The sequence below is a fragment of the Anomaloglossus baeobatrachus genome, chromosome 1, assembly GCF_048569485.1.
Source record: "Anomaloglossus baeobatrachus isolate aAnoBae1 chromosome 1, aAnoBae1.hap1, whole genome shotgun sequence".
NCBI lineage: Eukaryota > Metazoa > Chordata > Amphibia > Anura > Aromobatidae > Anomaloglossus > Anomaloglossus baeobatrachus.
The window spans coordinates 743,792,346-743,812,944 of record NC_134353.1 but is presented as its reverse complement, the minus strand read 5'-3'; the positions used below and the strand labels follow the sequence as shown (position 1 = coordinate 743,812,944).

Below are 20,599 nucleotides of genomic sequence, written 5' to 3'. Positions count from 1 at the left end.
ATTTATTGTGGAAATTATTAAAATCCAGCAAGTAAGGCTATATCCTGTGGAAGCCGACAGAACAACGCGTTTCAAGCTCAGGTCTTCATCATGTTCTACTAGTAAATAATTGCCAGTTTCCTTTTGAAAGATCCACCCCTCCAGGGCTTCAATTTATGGGCATTGAACAAGTCCACAGACCGATCCGGGGTGGAGATCACAGAAGGAAACTCCTCCTAAACAGAGTCCTTCTGGATCTTCACCCTGGAGACTAGACAGCCGCACGGTATGAACAATTGACAAGACCTCATTTTACATTATTAATATACTCCATTTAAATAGCAGTTTTTGCCCAGCCCTTCTCTACTACAGCTATTCCTACTCTGCATTTCTTCTTCACTCAAGGGGGACTTAGATTAATATCCCTAGATTAAGCTTACCTTGATAGTACTACATTATATTTTCCATCCTTATTTAAGTCCCTTATAATTTATATGATGGTGAACTATTGTAAACCCATTTAAACCTAAAATAATACTTACATTTATTAATCGGGATGAATCTATAAACTATATGTTATATCTGATCTATTAGTAGGATCCTCTATCCTTGAATGTGCTTTTCATCATTGTAACATAATTATACATATACTGTATATCGATATATTTTTTGGTCAATGTTACCCTAAATTTATTATATATAATTATGTTTATTATGTATCTTTGGAATGTATTGTAAACAATTTGATCCGTCCATCCTTTGGGTTACTTATTATATTTGTATCCACAATTACTACAGCCATTCTATTTTTTCTAGCCTGTAGTTTAACATTCTTTTTATTCATTTGAATTTTTTTGCTTATGTAATTCCCTTTTGTTACATTCCTCGCAACTACTAGTTCAGTATGTGCCGCCCCGTGCCAGCAGCCAGGCCGTTGCTCGAATCCGGATCCGTGGTGGCTCGAGGGGTCTCTGGACCCGGGGGTCGTACGGCCCCTCAATGAAAGGAGGGTATATTTACAGGGGGGGAATGGAAAGTTCGTGACGCCACCCACGGTGTGTGGTAATGTGAGAGACCACCGCTGCCGTCGGGGAACCCGGTGATGATGGTGTGGCAGCCTGATGTTTAACCCCTCTGTGGGTAGGGGGTTGGTGTTCCGGGGCCCGTTGGATGGTGTGGTGCTTGGCTGCCGTAGGGAGTAGGAACAGGGGTTCTCAGTGTACTTATTCAGTCCAGGGAATAACAACAACGACAGCTCGTAAACCAGATTTCTGAGCACCACTGCAGTTTGTAGGGAGTACACTTGGGTCCGTGCCCTTGGTGTTGCTGTTAGTCTGTGTCCCTGTCCTTGGCACCTCTGTCTCTGTTGGACCCGTGGGCATAAAACTCTTCGGGTCCCGCTCACCCGTGTGGCTAACTGAGTGAGCTTGCTCTCAGAGTTCACGCGTAGGATTTCTTTGGACTGTATTGGGAAAGTCCTATCCCATCGGTGCGCTAGTACCCCGATTTTGGAGCGGGTTGGGAATGACACTTGAAGTCTTCACCCCTGTCGGGTAAATTACCGGAATGCCTGAAGCTACTTTCCGGCCTGGGGCCCACGTACCCCGTCGTGCCCTGGCCCCTGCCCGGTGATAGCTCAAGGCCGCCGGCTGCCCTCCTTGGCTGTCCGTGCCCCCTGACACTATCCCCTGCGACCGGGGTTCCAGCTCCTACCAGGCTCAGACCAACGTCTGCCACCTAGTACACAGGAGCTCTCCTCCGTGATCTCTCCCTCTCAGAGAGTCACTTCTCCTCCTCCTCCTTTGCTCAACTCCACTCCACTCAACTCAACTGTCACTTTCTCCACTTTCCTCTCACCAACCCCCCCATGTGGGCGGCCCTATTCCCTTCAGGCCCCCCCAATGGTGTGTCTGGTGGGTAAAGTGTGAAGTGTTCCTAGGATTTCGATTGGCTAAGCTGTTAGCAACACCAAAGAACCAGGACTCGTAACCAAGGAGGGTGGATATCGTGCAGAAGGGCAGATTGCACAATACCCTGTGACGACCTAATAGGCCAGGGCGTCACAAGTAGTTGCCTTGGACTAACCTGTGCAGGTGCTCCTTATTGCAAGAGGCGGGGGGATATTTCAAAAAGAAGCCGACAATTATTTACTAGTAGAACATGATTAAGACCTGAGCGTCGAAACGCTTTGTTTCGTCTGCTTCCACATGATCTAGCCTTTCTTGCTGGATTTTGATAATTTCCACAATAAATTTTGGACTTTTAATTTATCTGCTCAGCGCTGGACTTTCCTTTATTTATATTGGCGGTGGCCAAACTACTCCGTGCGCAGGACTTCTATATGCATCAGCAAGTTTTATCGGTGAGCTGGACTTCTCTTTTCCTTTTATTAGATATTCCGTTGCACTTTTCATCAAATAACAGTGCATTTCACATACTTTACTTGCTTGTATTTCAGAAAGTATACAACCGATCTCACAACTAAAGGTATGTATACAATCAGCATGATAGTGCCAGTATAGCACTGGCATTAGTTTATATATGGAAATCCTGGTGGTTGGTCCTCTTTAAATGAAATCTGTCACCAGATTATTGCTACCCCATCTGACAGCAGCATAATATAGGGGAGGAGTCCCTGATTCTAGTTATGTCTCACTTACTGGGCTGCTTGCTGATAAAATCACTGTTATCTGATGCAGCTCTACCAGTTCTCTATTCTTGTTTGGCTGACTGCTATCTAATGTATATGGGTGTTAGGATTCTTAGTGCTCTTTTGTTCTCCATATGTAATGCTTTTATAGTTACCATTTTGTTTTCCAGCTTAATGTATGAAGCTTCTACATATAAAGCTATGCAACAAAAAAAAAGAAAGTATACAGATTTAGTTTTTTTTACAATAAAAGCCTATAAGCAACAATGCATGCTTATCCAATGAGATTAATTGCTGCTTTATATTGAAGGTATAGATTTAAATGTGATGTGAAAAGAACCTAATATAAATATACTTTTTTGATTGAATCCTTCACAATCTTGTCCATTTATTTGCTCCCAGTAAATGTGACATTTGAAGGCAGAAAACCCCATGGTTTCCTAGAACCCAATTGTATCCACTCCTAGTAAAACTTTGACTTCTTAAAATGTTATTCTGCTATTCATAAATGGCGATTTTCAGATAGTGTTGATTTATATAACCATTTTACTGCTTATTCAAAATTTCAGCAGTTCTTGATATATTAACAAATAACTTTTATTTACAGCTCATTTCCGTAGAGAGAGACCACCGCTACTAGACAGCAGAACATGTACAGTGCTTACAAGCTCTTCCTTATTGTGCGTGTAAGCACTGTTGTGAAAGGTGGCCAGGAGACTTTTGTCTCCTAATCATGGACAGCTTTCAGTTTACAAGCTAAGGCCTTGTGCCCACAGGGCGTTTTTCTAGCGTTTTTCATTGCTTTTTTTAATCAACAAAAGCAAGGAAAATGCATCCCAACAAAGTCTATGAGAATCGGGACTTGCTGAATGAATTGTATTCACCTTGTGACATCCCTGAACTTCCCTGCAGTGAGGTGTCGCGATAAACAATGCATGGACCCCCCGCTGACGTCACAAGGTAAAGAGTTCATCCCAGCGGGGGATCTCCAGGAAACCCCCCCGGTATTCCTCCTCCATGAATTGTATTCACCTCCCGACATCTCTGGACTTTCCTGCAGAGAGCTGTCGCGGTAAAACACCACAAGAATACTGAATGCCTGGTGCACAACCTATGCCACATAAATGCAGGGAACACCCGCTGACGTCAAGGTGAACCCCGAAAAACCCCAGTGATCCTTCTGCATGCACTGTGTTCACCTTGTGCCGTGCACCAGGCATTCAGTATTGTTGCAGTGTTTTACCGCGACACCACTCTACAGGAAGGTCCGGGGATGTCACAAGGTGAATACAGTTCATGTAGGAGGATCACCGGGGTTTCCTGGAGATCTGCTGCTGGGATGAACTATTCACCTTACTCACAGTAATCATCTGATTGTTAAAAAGAAGGAAGGCTTTTCACCGCTGGACGTAAACAATCAGCTGCTTACTGGGGGGTCCTGGAGCCAATCGGACGTGACTCGGGAGTCTGCAGAGAGGTGAGTAAGGTGAAGAGGTCATCCCGGCGGCGTATCTCCAGGAAACCCCGGTGATCCTCCTACATGAACTGTATTCACCTTGTGACATCCCCGGACCTCCCTGTAGAGTGGTGTCGCGGTAAAACACCGCAAGAATACTGAATGCCTGGTGCACGGCACAAGGTGAACACAGTTCATGCAGGAAGATCACCAGGGTTTTTCGGGGTTCACCTTGACATCAGCGAGGGTTCCCTGCATTTATGTGGCATAGGCTGTGCACCAGGCATTCAGTATTCTTGCGGTGTTTTACCGCGACACCACTCTACAGGGAGGTCCGGGGATATCGGGAGGTGAATACAATTCATGCAGGAGGAATACCAGGGGGGGTTTCCTGGAGATCTCCTGCTGGGATGAACTATTCACCTTGTGACGTCAGCGGGGGTCCCTGCATTGTTTACCGCGACTCCTCCCTGCAGGGATGTTCGGGGATGTCACAACGTGAATACAATTCATGCAGTGGGTTTACCTAGGAATGCCCCCCCCGCATTCCTGGAGATCCCCGCTGGGATGAACTCTTTGCCTTGTGATGTCAGCGGGGGGGTCCCTGCATTCTTTACCGCGACACCTCGCTGTATAAGTTCCGGGATGTCACAAGGTGAGTACAATTCATGCAGGAGGATTACTGGGAGATTTCCTGGAGATCCCCCGCTGGGATGAACTTGTGACTTCAGCGGGGGTCCCTGGAGAGGTGTTGCGGTAAACAATGGGAGATAAGGTAATAGCTGCCAATGCTGGCTATGTGGCTTTCTTCTATGAAGGAATCTACATGGCCATAGCTTTCTTTTCTCCCTAAAATGCCCAGACGCATAAAATATAAAGCAACGTGGGCATTACACATGCGTTTTTTTTTTGCTTTTTTCCCCTACTCCATTGAAGTCAATTTGGGGAAAAAAGCAGGAAAAAACGCTAAAACAATTGACATGTTGCTTCTTTTTTCAGCAAGAAAAAAAGCAACTGAAAAAGAAGCAACGTGGGCACAGCAAGTCCCGATTCTCATAGACTTTGCTGGGATGCTTTTTCCTTGCTTTATTGATTAAAAAAAGCAATGAAAAACGCTAGAAAAACGCCCTGTGGGCACAAGGCCTTAGATGGTAGCAGTGGTCAGTTTCTTAGGCAGCAGGCTGTGAACAAAATAAGTTTTGTTTTTATTTCTTTGTTTGTTTTTTTTTTTAAATCTTAGGCTAGGTTCGCACACTGCGTTTTTTTGACACTGCGTTTTTGTGCGTTTTTGGCCACTAAAAACGCACAAAAACACACCTGCGTCGAAAAAACCCGTCAAAAACGCATGCGTTTTTACCGCGATTTGGTGCGTTTTTGGCTGCGTTTTACTGCGTTTTTGATCTCTGCGTTTTGCTGCGTTTTTCCAATGCATTGCATGAGGGAAAAATGCAGGAAAGAATTGACATGTCCATTTTTTTTTCAAGCTCAAAAACGCAGCTTAAAAAAACAGTTGTGTGTGGACAGCAAAATTGAAAACTCATAGACTTTGCTGGGGAAGCAAAGTCATGCAGTTTTGAGGCCAAAAACGCGCCCGAAAAACGCGCAAAAACGCCGCGAAAAACGCACTGTGCGCACATAGTTTTAAAGAACTGCTGTAAATTCTAATAAGCAGTAAATTGCAGAAGTGCTTGTGTCATAAAGTACTATCCAACAATATATATCCATTAAGATGGGAATAACTATTTAAAGGGAATCTGCCATGTGAAAAACCTCAACCTGTAGATATGAAGTTAATCTGCAGGTGAAGGCCCTGTGCGCACGATGCAGTTTTTTTTTATGCGTTTTTGGTGCAGTTTATGATGCAGTTTGTTGCCCAATCTGCTTGTCTACCCTTATCCTAGCAAAGTCTATGAGAAATCAGAAATGCTGTACGTTTCTTCTTTTTTCCTTAGTTTTTTTGTGCAAAAAAAAAAAAAAAAGCAGCATGTCAATTGTAGGGCTAGGTTCACACACTGCGTCTTTTTGACGCTGCTTTTTTGTGCGTTTTTGGCCGCTAAAAACGCACCTGCGTCGAAAAAACGCATGCGTTTTTGCCGCGATTTGGTGCGTTTTTGGCTGCGTTTTGCTGCGTTTTTGATCTCTGCGTTTTGCTGCGTTTTTCAAATGCATTGCATGGGCGGAAAACGCAGAAAAACGCAGGAAAGAACTGACATGTTCATTTTTTTTTTTAACTCAAAAACGCAGGTAAAAAAAACAGATGTGTGCGGACAGCAAAAATGAAAACTCATAGACTTTGCTGGGGAAGCAAAGTCATGCAGTTTTGAGGCCAAAAACGCACCCGAAAAACGCAGCGAAAAACGCACTGTGCGCACATAGCCTAGGTCTGTTTTTTTTCCTGCGGCTTTTTAGCCTTTCCAGCCATTCAATTTACTAAAAAAAAAAACACACACCAAAACACGCACACCAAAAAATTATCAGTTTTTTGGTGCGTTTTTTGCCCACAACGTGTGTTTTTTGGTGCAGAAAATTACTGCAGCATACTCACATACCCTAATAGCGTTCCCAAACTGCTAGATGCACACACTCAAAGCCCTGCTTTATTCTTATAAACGCTGCTCACTATGTATAGAGCAGCGAATGAACCAGCACAAGCACCGCCCCTAGGACTGGAAGTCAGATGCTGCCTTTAGGAATTAAGTTAATTTCCTTCCAACAGCAGGGCTTTTAGTGCGGGCGTCCAGCAGTTTCCGAATGCTATTAGCCTGTAGATTAACCCTATATCTGCAGGTTAATAGAGTTTTTTTCACATGACCGGTTTCCTTTAAAGGAAATCTTTTAAACAATTACTTGCAGATATAGTGGTAATCTGTATTAAATTGCATTTAAATCGTGTATGGTAGACATACTAGAGCAGTGGCAACAGGGAGAAAATGAAGTTATATTCTACCTGCAGTCACTTCTAATCATTGGGTGGTCACTATATTTGAAGTCAAATTAAGTTTTTGAAGGAGAAAGATTCCTTTCAGTTAATGGGTTGTCCAGCCTTGGTTTACAAGTTGGCAGTCTGCAGACCGGGTGCGAGCCGCCATTTCACCGCAGGTATACGACTTGTATTCTTTTGCCCACATTTTGACTAGACTTGTCCTGCCTCACTGAATTCACGTGCATTGAGCGAGGCCACACATGTCTAGTTCAGATATTACCACATGCTTGCACGTGCACATGTCTGGTGCACTTATGCAAATTGCATACTTGCAGTCACGCGTTCCCTGCTTCCGATGCATGTACGCAAATCACGGGTCTGCAGTTACATTGAACATAGGGGGCACAAATCAAGATTCGCTGCTTGCAGTTTCTTTTAAAATTAACCAAAGGATGTCCCACATATGCTCTATGGGAGTCAAAAGTCTATAGATGCTGCAGACCATAGTAGCACTTTAAGACCATGCAGGCTGCTCACAGTAGCACAGGCAACAGGAGGCCTGGTGTTGTAGAGTTAAAAAACGGTTCCTGGGATACTTTGTAAAAATAGCCGTATTTCTGGTTCCAACACCAAATCAATGTTATTGAGCTGTTAGTGTATCTAGAATGAAGACTAGAGGGGTCCAGCTACTGTATACCACCCCATAATCTGACCTGTATGATAGTACCTTGTGTCTGTCTCCCCTTGTAAAGGCCTCTTCATGGCATTGCCCACGTGTTCACCAGGCCAATCTCCAGCTATCATTATAACTAAGACAAAAGCAGGACTCCTCACTGAAGAGTACGTACTCTCTATTTCTCACTGGTCAAAGACATACATGTAGGGAACAGTCTCCCCCCACATCGAGGCTCCAACCGGGCCTCCTTGGGGAGCCAGTCTCTTCCCCCCTCTTCTAGTTTGGCCCCTTTTATTTTCAGGGCAGTGGGATCCTTACTTTCCATTGGAGAGGCTTATTTCTGGTGTCCAGTGGCACTTTCGTGCCGTCCTGGTTCCCTTCCTCAGCCTTCTTTAAAAATCTAGGTCCGGGCTTGTTTGCGGCTCATCATCATCATTAGGCCTCTCCCCCTTCCCCTTTCAACCCATTGCACACTGGCTTTCTTAGTGCACTCTCGGTTCCATCCTCCTTTTAGTGGTCTATTGAAACCTGATAGATGTTCGCACACTGTTGCCCACCCCGCTCGTTCAACTCTGGAGTCACCATCTTGTAGCAGAGAGTCCTACTGTCTTGTTGCTACGTCTTTAGTTTCACCAGCCTCCCGCACACGACTCCTAGCATCTGCCTGCTTGCAGATCCTCTGGTGCAAGGTCGGGTAAGCTATGCCCTCCAGTGTATGTGACTCTCTCCTCAGCAGCTGTTCCTCTTAGTTCCCCTTTGCCTTCCTTTCTATTTATAATACCCAATGTAGGGGGTCCCTCCCACTACTCTCATAATGCACTTTGCCTGTTCCTCCTGCAATTGCAAATTTCCTTAAGTTCAGTCGTCTGATTGCAGGCGCCTGTCCATGTTTGCCTTGCAGAAGGTTCCCACTGCCTGTGTGTTCATGTCCCCAATCCCTCCCAGTATGGATTGTGTCTCTATTTCAGTCTTCCTGACGTAACAAAGTCTCACAGACCTTAGTTTTAGTCCTGGACCGCTTACCTAGTGTCACTGTCGTCTCGGGCTCACTGTCCACCCTTGCAACTGAGGCAAGCCTCACAGCTAATCCACATTGTACCTGCAGGTCCCTTAAGAGGACCAAGAAAGGATCTGACTCAACTCCTTTTCCAGATCCCCTTCTCCTGGACCTTCTGGACTCTCTCTCTCTGTGCACCCTCTCTCACAGGCATAACGAACAAGCCTCCAAGTTGAGAGACATGGTAGGTAACCTTATTCTGGCTGTCAATCAGTCTTTGAATGCTAATGATGAAGAATCCTTACCTGCTGAACAGTCTGTCTCCTTTAACACAACAAAGCGAATACCAAGATTTTTTGCCAAACCTAAGAAAATTGACGATGTTCGGTCAAAAAATTGAGAACATCCAAACAAGAATTATCAGAAGAAGAAAAGACTGGATATTTGGTATTCTTTTGACCCTACTCTTCTAAAGAAATGGATTGATTTTCCAGCTGTGGACGCACCGGTATCCAGTCGCTCTGCCGCAAGGCTTGTCGGTTTCTGTCCAGGTTATCAGCTTTGATGCGCTTGCAATCCCGTTGTCAAAGGTTTACCTCCTTTATCTCTTCTCTCCACTTCACTATTACCCATATTGATCAAGGAGATCAAGGTAGAAGACGTTCCTGTCCTCCTTGTTGCTCCATACTGGCCCAGAAGGTTCTGGTATGTGGAAATCTACAACCTGCTCACAGACAAGCCTTGGAAACTCCGACAGTCCCAACCTGCTTTTCTAGGGTCCCCTCTTCCACCAGAATTCATGATCTCTCAATTTAACGGCATGGCAGTTGAAACTGTGATCCTCAGGGCCTTGGGATTTTTCGATCAAATAAATCCGATCATGATTCAGGCACTACAGTTGTCTTCTTTCCATACTTATCATTGTAAAAGCTTTCTTTTGGTGGTGTGAGTGATATCACACTGCTTCCATGTGCTTCTCGATTCCTTTACTGCTGGCCTTTTTACAGTTGAGATAGAACCAGAATGCTACCTCAATTTAAATCTTATAAAAACACCATTTATTGAAATTCATTTAAAATTCAAAAAAGTTCCACCTGTGAAAAAAATGACACACAGAACACATATACCCTGACCATGGAACAGCTCCAAGATATCTGCCCACAGGGACAAAAACAATTATTCCATATACTGATATCAATAATAATCCTGCCAGGGAAAAAGATCTAAATGACCCTCACTCTCTCTTTCCTCTACCTGCCAATGGAGGTGCGACATAAAGTCACAAATCACCCTAAAGGTAATGAGGTGCCCCCATTCCTCGGCGGCTTTCCCTTCTAAAGATGTCCCTACTCTCCCTCAAGTTATAATATAGGCTAGGGATAATAACTTTTATTACCAGGAAAGATGGAAAAATGAACTTATCTGAGAGATGAGTCAAAATTTAGTAGTCCCTCAGCAGTCCGTTTTTTTCATAGTATACAGGCGTCCGGGCTTTCCATGGTCCTCAACCCAATAACATAAATACACATAGTCTCAGTCTCAACGCGTTTCTCCCCATAAGATTAGTCAGGGTTCATCAGGAGACAAAATGAAAAATAACTGGCCCAATCGCCTGTGGAACAAACAAATATCAGAACCCCAAATCCAAAACCACAAAACAGAGAGTCCTAGAAGCACATGGAGAACATACCTGATAGCTGTTAAGGGGGCTACTCATTTAGCAGCACACACCTCTCCATATGGATATGTATAATGGACGCCTTACCATGTGCCTCACTCTCCTTAAATATCATCAAATAGGGGCTGACCTGTTCGGTAACCGCCCCCATGAACGCCCCATTGAGATGGGAAACCCTCGATGTATAAACCACATGCAGTTAATTAGCTGCCATCTTCCTAGGCAGCCGCCCCCAGGAACACCCCGTCCCCTAGGAAACCGGATGTAAACTACACGTGCAGTCACTATTTTTTGACAGACCGGAAGTGACGTATAATCTAAATCATCACATGTCCCAGCTCACATTGCCTAGGTGGACATCGCCACACTATCGCCTGACGGCACGGACCGTCCCCATCCGGATCAACAATTACCTCCCATAACGCCCCGTTGCCCGGGACCCCGAAGGTATAAAGCACGTGCATTCGCCATATAGACGAAACCGGAACCCATACCGGAAGTGAATAAACCCACGTGACCCATCCGAGTCATGTGACTCAGCATACCACGTCATCGGATCATCACATCCTCCTCCCAGCACAGGATGGGGAAACCCGGAAGTGACGTACGATCTAAAACGTCACACATCCCGGCTCACGCCGCCCAAGTGGGCGTCGCCACCAATCACCTGACAGCGCGGGTCGTCCCCCACAATCTCCACAAACATGGCCACCCCCTCCAATCCTAAACATAATGTTAGTCAGATTCAAGTCCAGACCCAAACCGCAGCCCATCAGTAACGCGTTTCTCCCCATAAGATTACTATACAAGGGAAGATAAACAATTCAGTTATCCCAATGCATCATCATTTAAAGGAGAGACCGGAGGTCACACCGGAAATAAAACAAACCCACATGTTCCCTCCGGATCATACAACAGAACAGGCCATGATCTCGAACATTATATATTCAAAGTCATATATCGACCATGTGTTCAAAAGGGAGTGGAAGGGGGGGGGGGGGCGGAGAGAGAGTGGAGGAAAATTTATTTGGGAGGAGGAAGGGGGGGGGGGTGTTAAGGAAAGGAGACCACCAGAGGTAATTACTGCAACATTGCTAACATCCATAAAGATGTTACCAGTAGGTTGGTTCCCATGTATCAGCATCCCACATAGATTCAGAAAATGGGGTAATATAGATAGACATAAATTAATTGAAAATGGGATGGTGAAAAATAATTCCACTCATCCAAACACGACTTCTTTCCTTTACGGAAGGATATTAGTCTGGCGGGTATAGATCAGAATTTATTCTGATGTAGCCTCGGGTGCTTATCTCTTCAAAACAGACGCCTCCTATAAAAAACAACCGAATGTCAGCTGTTCATTCAGACCTTTTGGATGTACACAGTCAAAACGATATATCCATTTGGTCTCCTTTTGTAGCAGAAGTTTATTCCAATTGCCTTTCCTAATTGGTTCCGGGACCACTTCAATGATTTTAAAACTTATGGAGTTCAGATTTCCCCCATGTACTTGTCTGACATGTCGTGAGATCGAGGTATCCCTTTCGTTTCGTACATCACCCAGATGTTCCCCGATCCGCTTTCTTAGTTCTCTTTTCGTTTTCCCAATGTAGTCCAAGGGGCAAGTGCATTTGGCCACATAGATAACCCCCTCGGTACTACAATTGGCAAAATCACGAATATCATATTCACGGTGCGTACATGCCGACACTACCTTCTTCCCTGGTGAAATCCAATTACAGAATTTGCATCGTCCGCATCTATAAACTCCATTCACCTTCCTGTCCAACCATGTCCCTTCTTTTTGTGGGGCCTGATACAAACTGTGTACTAACCTGTCTTTTAGGGACCTCCCCTTACGGAAGGTGATCATGGGCCGTACTCCAATAAAATCCTTCAGATTCGGGTCCGCCCTCAAAATTCCCCAGTGTTTGTCCAAAATCATGAAAACCTCCCGATTACGATTGTCAAACGTACCAATCACCCTCGTGATGTTCTCAGATTCTTCCTTTTCTCTGGCTACTAATAACTCCTCCCTGTCTCTCAATACCGCGTGTTTGTATGCCTCTTTAAGGGGACCAGCCGGATACCCTCTTTCGGTGAACCTCTGACAAAGATCCCCCGCCTGTCTATGAAAGGCTTCACTTGTGGAACAATTACGTTTCAATCTTAGGTATTGGCCCTTTGGTATCCCTCTTTTTAATGGTTCAGGATGGTGACTGGTCCAGTGTAAAAAACTATTGGTTGCAGTCTTTTTTCGAAAGACCTGGGTTTCTATCTGCCCCCCAGTTCCCCTCATCAGAAGGACATCCAAAAAGGCCATTTGGTCAATGCCTATATCATAGGTAAATGACAGACCTACATCGTTCCTATTCATGTGTTTCACAAAGTTCTGAAAGGAGCCGACTGTCCCGCTCCATAGGACCAGGACATCGTCAATATAACGGCCCCAATAAATGATGTGTTTTATCCATTCAGAGTGCGGTTCCTGGAACACCATGGTATCCTCCCACCAGCCCAGGTAAAGATTGGCATACGATGGGGCGCATGAGCACCCCATCGCAGTACCCCTGAGCTGGTGGTAATACCTCCCATTAAAGATGAAAAAATTATGGGTCAAGATGTGTTCCAATAGTTTTAAAGTGAACCTACTATGTTTCTCGTAATGGGTGCCTCTGCTGTCCAAGAAATACTTGACCGCCTTCAGACCTAAATCATGCGGGATGGAGCTATATAGAGCCTCTACATCTATTGAGGCAAAAATAGTATCTTTATTTATCATTACTCCACTAATCCTTCTCAAGAGGTCACTGGTGTCCCTGAGGTAGGATGACAAAGAAACCACAAAGGGTCTGAGAATGGAGTCCAGGTATACACCAACGTTCTGAGTAAGGGAATTAATCCCTGCTACAATGGGTCTCCCTTTTAAGGGGGAGGTCCCCTTGTGAATTTTAGGTAACGTATAGAACGTTGGTGTAACCGGAAACCTCTCGTGCATAAAATCGAATTCATTTTGTGAAATAAGGCGATCTCCAAGTCCTTCGGACAAAATATCAGCTAATACTTTGCTGAATCCTATAGTTGGATCCCGTTCCAGGGTCGCATAGCCGTCATGATCACGTAAGATGGAATAACACATTTTCTGATAAATGTTGTGATTCATGACGACTATGTTCCCTCCTTTGTCCGAAGGCTTGAAGATCAACTCCTTTTTTTTGGCAAGTATTGACAAGGCATCCAATTCGGATTTGTTCATATTAGGGGGAAAGCCAGTTCTCACATCAGACAGTGCTTTAAAATCCTCAGCAACCACTTTGAGAAAAATGTCTACACTGTCCAGGTCCCCTCTAGGAGGTTGCTTTTCACTCTTTCTTTTGAGGGTAGTAAAAGGTCCCTGTCCTGGTTGTCTGAGACCCTCATTATCCAAATCTATCAGATTTTCAAATGTTTCCCTATCTTCTGGTGTAATACCCAAAAGATTATACTTAGATGATTCCGTTGTTTTAAAGAATTTTTTCCACTTCAATTTCCTACCAAATAGGGCCAAATCCTTGGTCCAATTAAATGAATCAAAGCGCTCAGTGGGTACGAAAGATAGACCCCTCCTCAGAATATTCACGTCTAAGGCAGTCAGGGTCTGTCCCGATAGATTAATAATGTGGTTGTCTATTTCCTGTCTCTCCTGTTTGGGTTGGAATACTGCTCCCGGGGTCTTAGATCGTATGGTAGGGTCTTTCCCTCTAAAAAAGAGGGCTGACCATCCGACACAGAGGGCACAGAGGAAGAAACAGAGGTCAAAGGTGGCGCTATAGGTCCCATTCCTTGCCATCTGTTTCTATTACGTCTCTGCCTTCTCCCACGGGGAAAATTCCTGAAATCACCTGGTGCCCCCCTATACCTCTCTGAGTCCGATGACTCTAGATCAGAAGAGGATGGGTCAACACGTGGCCCAGTTCCTTCTGTCAAGAACCTATAAGCAGTTTTCTCTTTAAATTCCCCGAGGTCCTTCACAAAATTATTGTGCTTCCTAGTTTTTAAGGTATTGTGGAACTTCTCCACGGAGCTTTGTAAAAACCTTTCTCTCCTTTCAAAATCCGGATCAGTTTTATATTTCAAAACTGCCTCCCTTTTTTCAGCTAACTTAGTGGAGGTTTTTTCCAAGGTCAACTTCTCCTCCGTGAGCAATAATTGCATGAATCGTATTGATGTTGCTTTTGATTCACTTTCCCATTTTTCAAGTAGGTCTGCACTTCTTGATCTCAATGCCGGTGCTACTGTGATACGCAGGCCCTTTGGTACAATCCCTTGTTTGATGTAATTCTCAAGGGATTGTACCTCCCACCATGATTTAATGTTTTCCCGGAAACAGCTATAAAGTTCATTAAACAATTGTTTCAAGTTAATAACTCCCCCCGAATACGTAACGTCTGTCCTATCCGAAAACACCCTATCTACATCCGATAACCAAGTATTAGTATTAAGAGGTTCAGATAGAAAACCCGCCATCAGTTATACTCAGCTTTTTTAACACTTAGAAACCTATTTGCGTAGGTAGAAAATCAATATAGAACCAGAATGCTACCTCAATTTAAATCTTATAAAAACACCATTTATTGAAATTCATTTAAAATTCAAAAAAGTTCCACCTGTGAAAAAAATGACACACGGAACACATATACCCTGACCATGGAACAGCTCCAAGATATCTGCCCACAGGGACAAAAACAATTATTCCATATACTGATATCAATAATAATCCTGCCAGGGAAAAAGATCTAAATGACCCTCACTCTCTCTTTCCTCTACCTGCCAATGGAGGTGCGACATAAAGTAACAAATCACCCTAAAGGTAATGAGGTGCCCCCATTCCTCGGCGGCTTTCCCTTCTAAAGATGCCCCTACTCTCCCTCAAGTTATAATATAGGCTAGGGATAATAACTTTTATTACCAGGAAAGATGGAAAAATGAACTTATCTGAGAGATGAGTCAAAATTTAGTAGTCCCTCAGCAGTCCGTTTTTTTCATAGTATACAGGCGTCCGGGCTTTCCATGGTCCTCAACCCAATAACATAAATACACATAGTCTCAGTCTCAACGCGTTTCTCCCCATAAGATTAGTCAGGGTTCATCAGGAGACAAAATGAAAAATAACTGGCCCAATCGCCTGTGGAACAAACAAATATCAGAACCCCAAATCCAAAACCACAAAACAGAGAGTCCTAGAAGCACATGGAGAACATACCTGATAGCTGTTAAGGGGGCTACTCATTTAGCAGCACACACCTCTCCATATGGATATGTATAATGGACGCCTTACCATGTGCCTCACTCTCCTTAAATATCATCAAATAGGGGCTGACCTGTTCGGTAACCGCCCCCAGGAACGCCCCATTGAGATGGGAAACCCTCGATGTATAAACCACATGCAGTTAATTAGCTGCCATCTTCCTAGGCAGCCGCCCCCAGGAACACCCCGTCCCCTAGGAAACCGGATGTAAACTACACGTGCAGTCACTATTTTTTGACAGACCGGAAGTGACGTATAATCTAAATCATCACATGTCCCAGCTCACATTGCCTAGGTGGACATCGCCACACTATCGCCTGACGGCACGGACCGTCCCCATCCGGATCAACAATTACCTCCCATAACGCCCCGTTGCCCGGGACCCCGAAGGTATAAAGCACGTGCATTCGCCATATAGACGAAACCGGAACCCATACCGGAAGTGAATAAACCCACGTGACCCGTCCGAGTCATGTGACTCAGCATACCACGTCATCGGATCATCACATCCTCCTCCCAGCACAGGATGGGGAAACCCGGAAGTGACGTCACACATCCCGGCTCACGCCGCCCAAGTGGGCGTCGCCACCAATCACCTGACAGCGCGGGTCGTCTCCCACAATCTCCACAAACATGGCCACCCCCTCCAATCCTAAACATAATGTTAGTCAGATTCAAGTTTATTGGAGTACGGCCCATGATCACCTTCCGTAAGGGGAGGTCCCTAAAAGACAGGTTAGTACACAGTTTGTATCAGGCCCCACAAAAAGAAGGGACATGGTTGGACAGGAAGGTGAATGGAGTTTATAGATGCGGACGATGCAAATTCTGTAATTGGATTTCACCAGGGAAGAAGGTAGTGTCGTACGTCACTTCCGGGTTTCCCCATCCTGTGCTGGGAGGAGGATGTGATGATCCGATGACGTGGTATGCTGAGTCACATGACTCGGACGGGTCACGTGGGTTTATTCACTTCCGGTATGGGTTCCGGTTTCGTCTATATGGCGAATGCACGTGCTTTATACCTTCGGGGTCCCGGGCAACGGGGCGTTATGGGAGGTAATTGTTGATCCGGATGGGGACGGTCCGTGCCGTCAGGCGATAGTGTGGCGATGTCCACCTAGGCAATGTGAGCTGGGACATGTGATGATTTAGATTATACGTCACTTCCGGTCTGTCAAAAAATAGTGACTGCACGTGTAGTTTACATCCGGTTTCCTAGGGGACGGGGTGTTCCTGGGGGCGGCTGCCTAGGAAGATGGCAGCTAATTAACTGCATGTGGTTTATACATCGAGGGTTTCCCATCTGAATGGGGCGTTCCTGGGGGCGGTTACCGAACAGGTCAGCCCCTATTTGATGATATTTAAGGAGAGTGAGGCACATGGTAAGGCGTCCATTATACATATCCATATGGAGAGGTGTGTGCTGCTAAATGAGTAGCCCCCTTAACAGCTATCAGGTATGTTCTCCATGTGCTTCTAGGACTCTCTGTTTTGTGGTTTTGGATTTGGGGTTCTGATATTTGTTTGTTCCACAGGCGATTGGGCCAGTTATTTTTCATTTTGTCTCCTGATGAACCCTGACTAATCTTATGGGGAGAAACGCGTTGAGACTGAGACTATGTGTATTTATGTTATTGGGTTGAGGACCATGGAAAGCCCGGACGCCTGTATACTATGAAAAAAACGGACTGCTGAGGGACTACTAAATTTTGACTCATCTCTCAGATAAGTTCATTTTTCCATCTTTCCTGGTAATAAAAGTTATTATCCCTAGCCTATATTATAACTTGAGGGAGAGTAGGGACATCTTTAGAAGGGAAAGCCGCCGAGGAATGGGGGCACCTCATTACCTTTAGGGTGATTTGTGACTTTATGTCGCACCTCCATTGGCAGGTAGAGGAAAGAGAGAGTGAGGGTCATTTAGATCTTTTTCCCTGGCAGGATTATTATTGATATCAGTATATGGAATAATTGTTTTTGTCCCTGTGGGCAGATATCTTGGAGCTGTTCCATGGTCAGGGTATATGTGTTCCGTGTGTCATTTTTTTCACAGGTGGAACTTTTTTGAATTTTAAATGAATTTCAATAAATGGTGTTTTTATAAGATTTAAATTGAGGTAGCATTCTGGTTCTATATTGATTTTCTACCTACGCAAATAGGTTTCTAAGTGTTAAAAAAGCTGAGTATAACTGATGGCGGGTTTTCTATCTGAACCTCTTAATACTAATACTTGGTTATCGGATGTAGATAGGGTGTTTTCGGATAGGACAGACGTTACGTATTCGGGGGGAGTTATTAACTTGAAACAATTGTTTAATGAACTTTATAGCTGTTTCCGGGAAAACATTAAATCATGGTGGGAGGTACAATCCCTTGAGAATTACATCAAACAAGGGATTGTACCAAAGGGCCTGCGTATCACAGTAGCACCGGCATTGAGATCAAGAAGTGCAGACCTACTTGAAAAATGGGAAAGTGAATCAAAAGCAACATCAATACGATTCATGCAATTATTGCTCACGGAGGAGAAGTTGACCTTGGAAAAAACCTCCACTAAGTTAGCTGAAAAAAGGGAGGCAGTTTTGAAATATAAAACTGATCCGGATTTTGAAAGGAGAGAAAGGTTTTTACAAAGCTCCGTGGAGAAGTTCCACAATACCTTAAAAACTAGGAAGCACAATAATTTTGTGAAGGACCTCGGGGAATTTAAAGAGAAAACTGCTTATAGGTTCTTGACAGAAGGAACTGGGCCACGTGTTGACCCATCCTCTTCTGATCTAGAGTCATCGGACTCAGAGAGGTATAGGGGGGCACCAGGTGATTTCAGGAATTTTCCCCGTGGGAGAAGGCAGAGACGTAATAGAAACAGATGGCAAGGAATGGGACCTATAGCGCCACCTTTGACCTCTGTTTCTTCCTCTGTGCCCTCTGTGTCGGATGGTCAGCCCTCTTTTTTAGAGGGAAAGACCCTACCATACGATCTAAGACCCCGGGAGCAGTATTCCAACCCAAACAGGAGAGACAGGAAATAGACAACCACATTATTAATCTATCGGGACAGACCCTGACTGCCTTAGACGTGAATATTCTGAGGAGGGGTCTATCTTTCGTACCCACTGAGCGCTTTGATTCATTTAATTGGACCAAGGATTTGGCCCTATTTGGTAGGAAATTGAAGTGGAAAAAATTCTTTAAAACAACGGAATCATCTAAGTATAATCTTTTGGGTATTACACCAGAAGATAGGGAAACATTTGAAAATCTGATAGATTTGGATAATGAGGGTCTCAGACAACCAGGACAGGGACCTTTTACTACCCTCAAAAGAAAGAGTGAAAAGCAACCTCCTAGAGGGGACCTGGACAGTGTAGACATTTTTCTCAAAGTGGTTGCTGAGGATTTTAAAGCACTGTCTGATGTGAGAACTGGCTTTCCCCCTAATATGAACAAATCCGAATTGGATGCCTTGTCAATACTTGCCAAAAAAAAGGAGTTGATCTTCAAGCCTTCGGACAAAGGAGGGAACATAGTCGTCATGAATCACAACATTTATCAGAAAATGTGTTATTCCATCTTACGTGATCATGACGGCTATGCGACCCTGGAACGGGATCCAACTATAGGATTCAGCAAAGTATTAGCTGATATTTTGTCCGAAGGACTTGGAGATCGCCTTATTTCACAAAATGAATTCGATTTTATGCACGAGAGGTTTCCGGTTACACCAACGTTCTATACGTTACCTAAAATTCACAAGGGGACCTCCCCCTTAAAAGGGAGACCCATTGTAGCAGGGATTAATTCCCTTACTCAGAACGTTGGTGTATACCTGGACTCCATTCTCAGACCCTTTGTGGTTTCTTTGTCATCCTACCTCAGGGACACCAGTGACCTCTTGAGAAGGATTAGTGGAGTAATGATAAATAAAGATACTATTTTTGCCTCAATAGATGTAGAGGCTCTATATAGCTCCATCCCGCATGATTTAGGTCTGAAGGCGGTCAAGTATTTCTTGGACAGCAGAGGCACCCATTACGAGAAACATAGTAGGTTCACTTTAAAACTATTGGAACACATCTTGACCCATAATTTTTTCATCTTTAATGGGAGGTATTACCACCAGCTCAGGGGTACTGCGATGGGGTGCTCATGCGCCCCATCGTATGCCAATCTTTACCTGGGCTGGTGGGAGGATACCATGGTGTTCCAGGAACCGCACTCTGAATGGATAAAACACATCATTTATTGGGGCCGTTATATTGACGATGTCCTGGTCCTATGGAGCGGGACAGTCGGCTCCTTTCAGAACTTTGTGAAACACCTGAATAGGAACGATGTAGGTCTGTCATTTACCTATGATATAGGCATTGACCAAATGGCCTTTTTGGATGTCCTTCTGATGAGGGGAACTGGGGGGCAGATAGAAACCCAGGTCTTTCGAAAAAAGACTGCAACCAATAGTTTTTTACACTGGACCAGTCACCATCCTGAACCATTAAAAAGAGGGATACCAAAGGGCCAATACCTAAGATTGAAACGTAATTGTTCCACAAGTGAAGCCTTTCATAGACAGGCGGGGGATCTTTGTCAGAGGTTCACCGAAAGAGGGTATCCGGCTGGTCCCCTTAAAGAGGCATACAAACACACGGTATTGAGAGACAGGGAGGAGTTATTAGTAGCCAGAGAAAAGGAAGAATCTGAGAACATCACGAGGGTGATTGGTACGTTTGACAATCGTAATCGGGAGGTTTTCATGATTTTGGACAAACACTGGGGAATTTTGAGGGCGGACCTGAATCTGAAGGATTTTATTGGAGTACGGCCCATGATCACCTTCCGTAAGGGGAGGTCCCTAAAAGACAGGTTAGTACACAGTTTGTATCAGGCCCCACAAAAAGAAGGGACATGGTTGGACAGGAAGGTGAATGGAGTTTATAGATGCGGAC

At 44.6% G+C, this 20,599-nt stretch overlaps 1 protein-coding gene across 2 annotated transcripts in view; it reads left to right on the top strand.

Moving 5' to 3' along the window:
- KNTC1 (kinetochore associated 1) overlaps nt 1-20,599 on the top strand; it is a 371,840-nt gene that overhangs the window by 73,041 nt on the left and 278,200 nt on the right. The window lies entirely within an intron of this gene.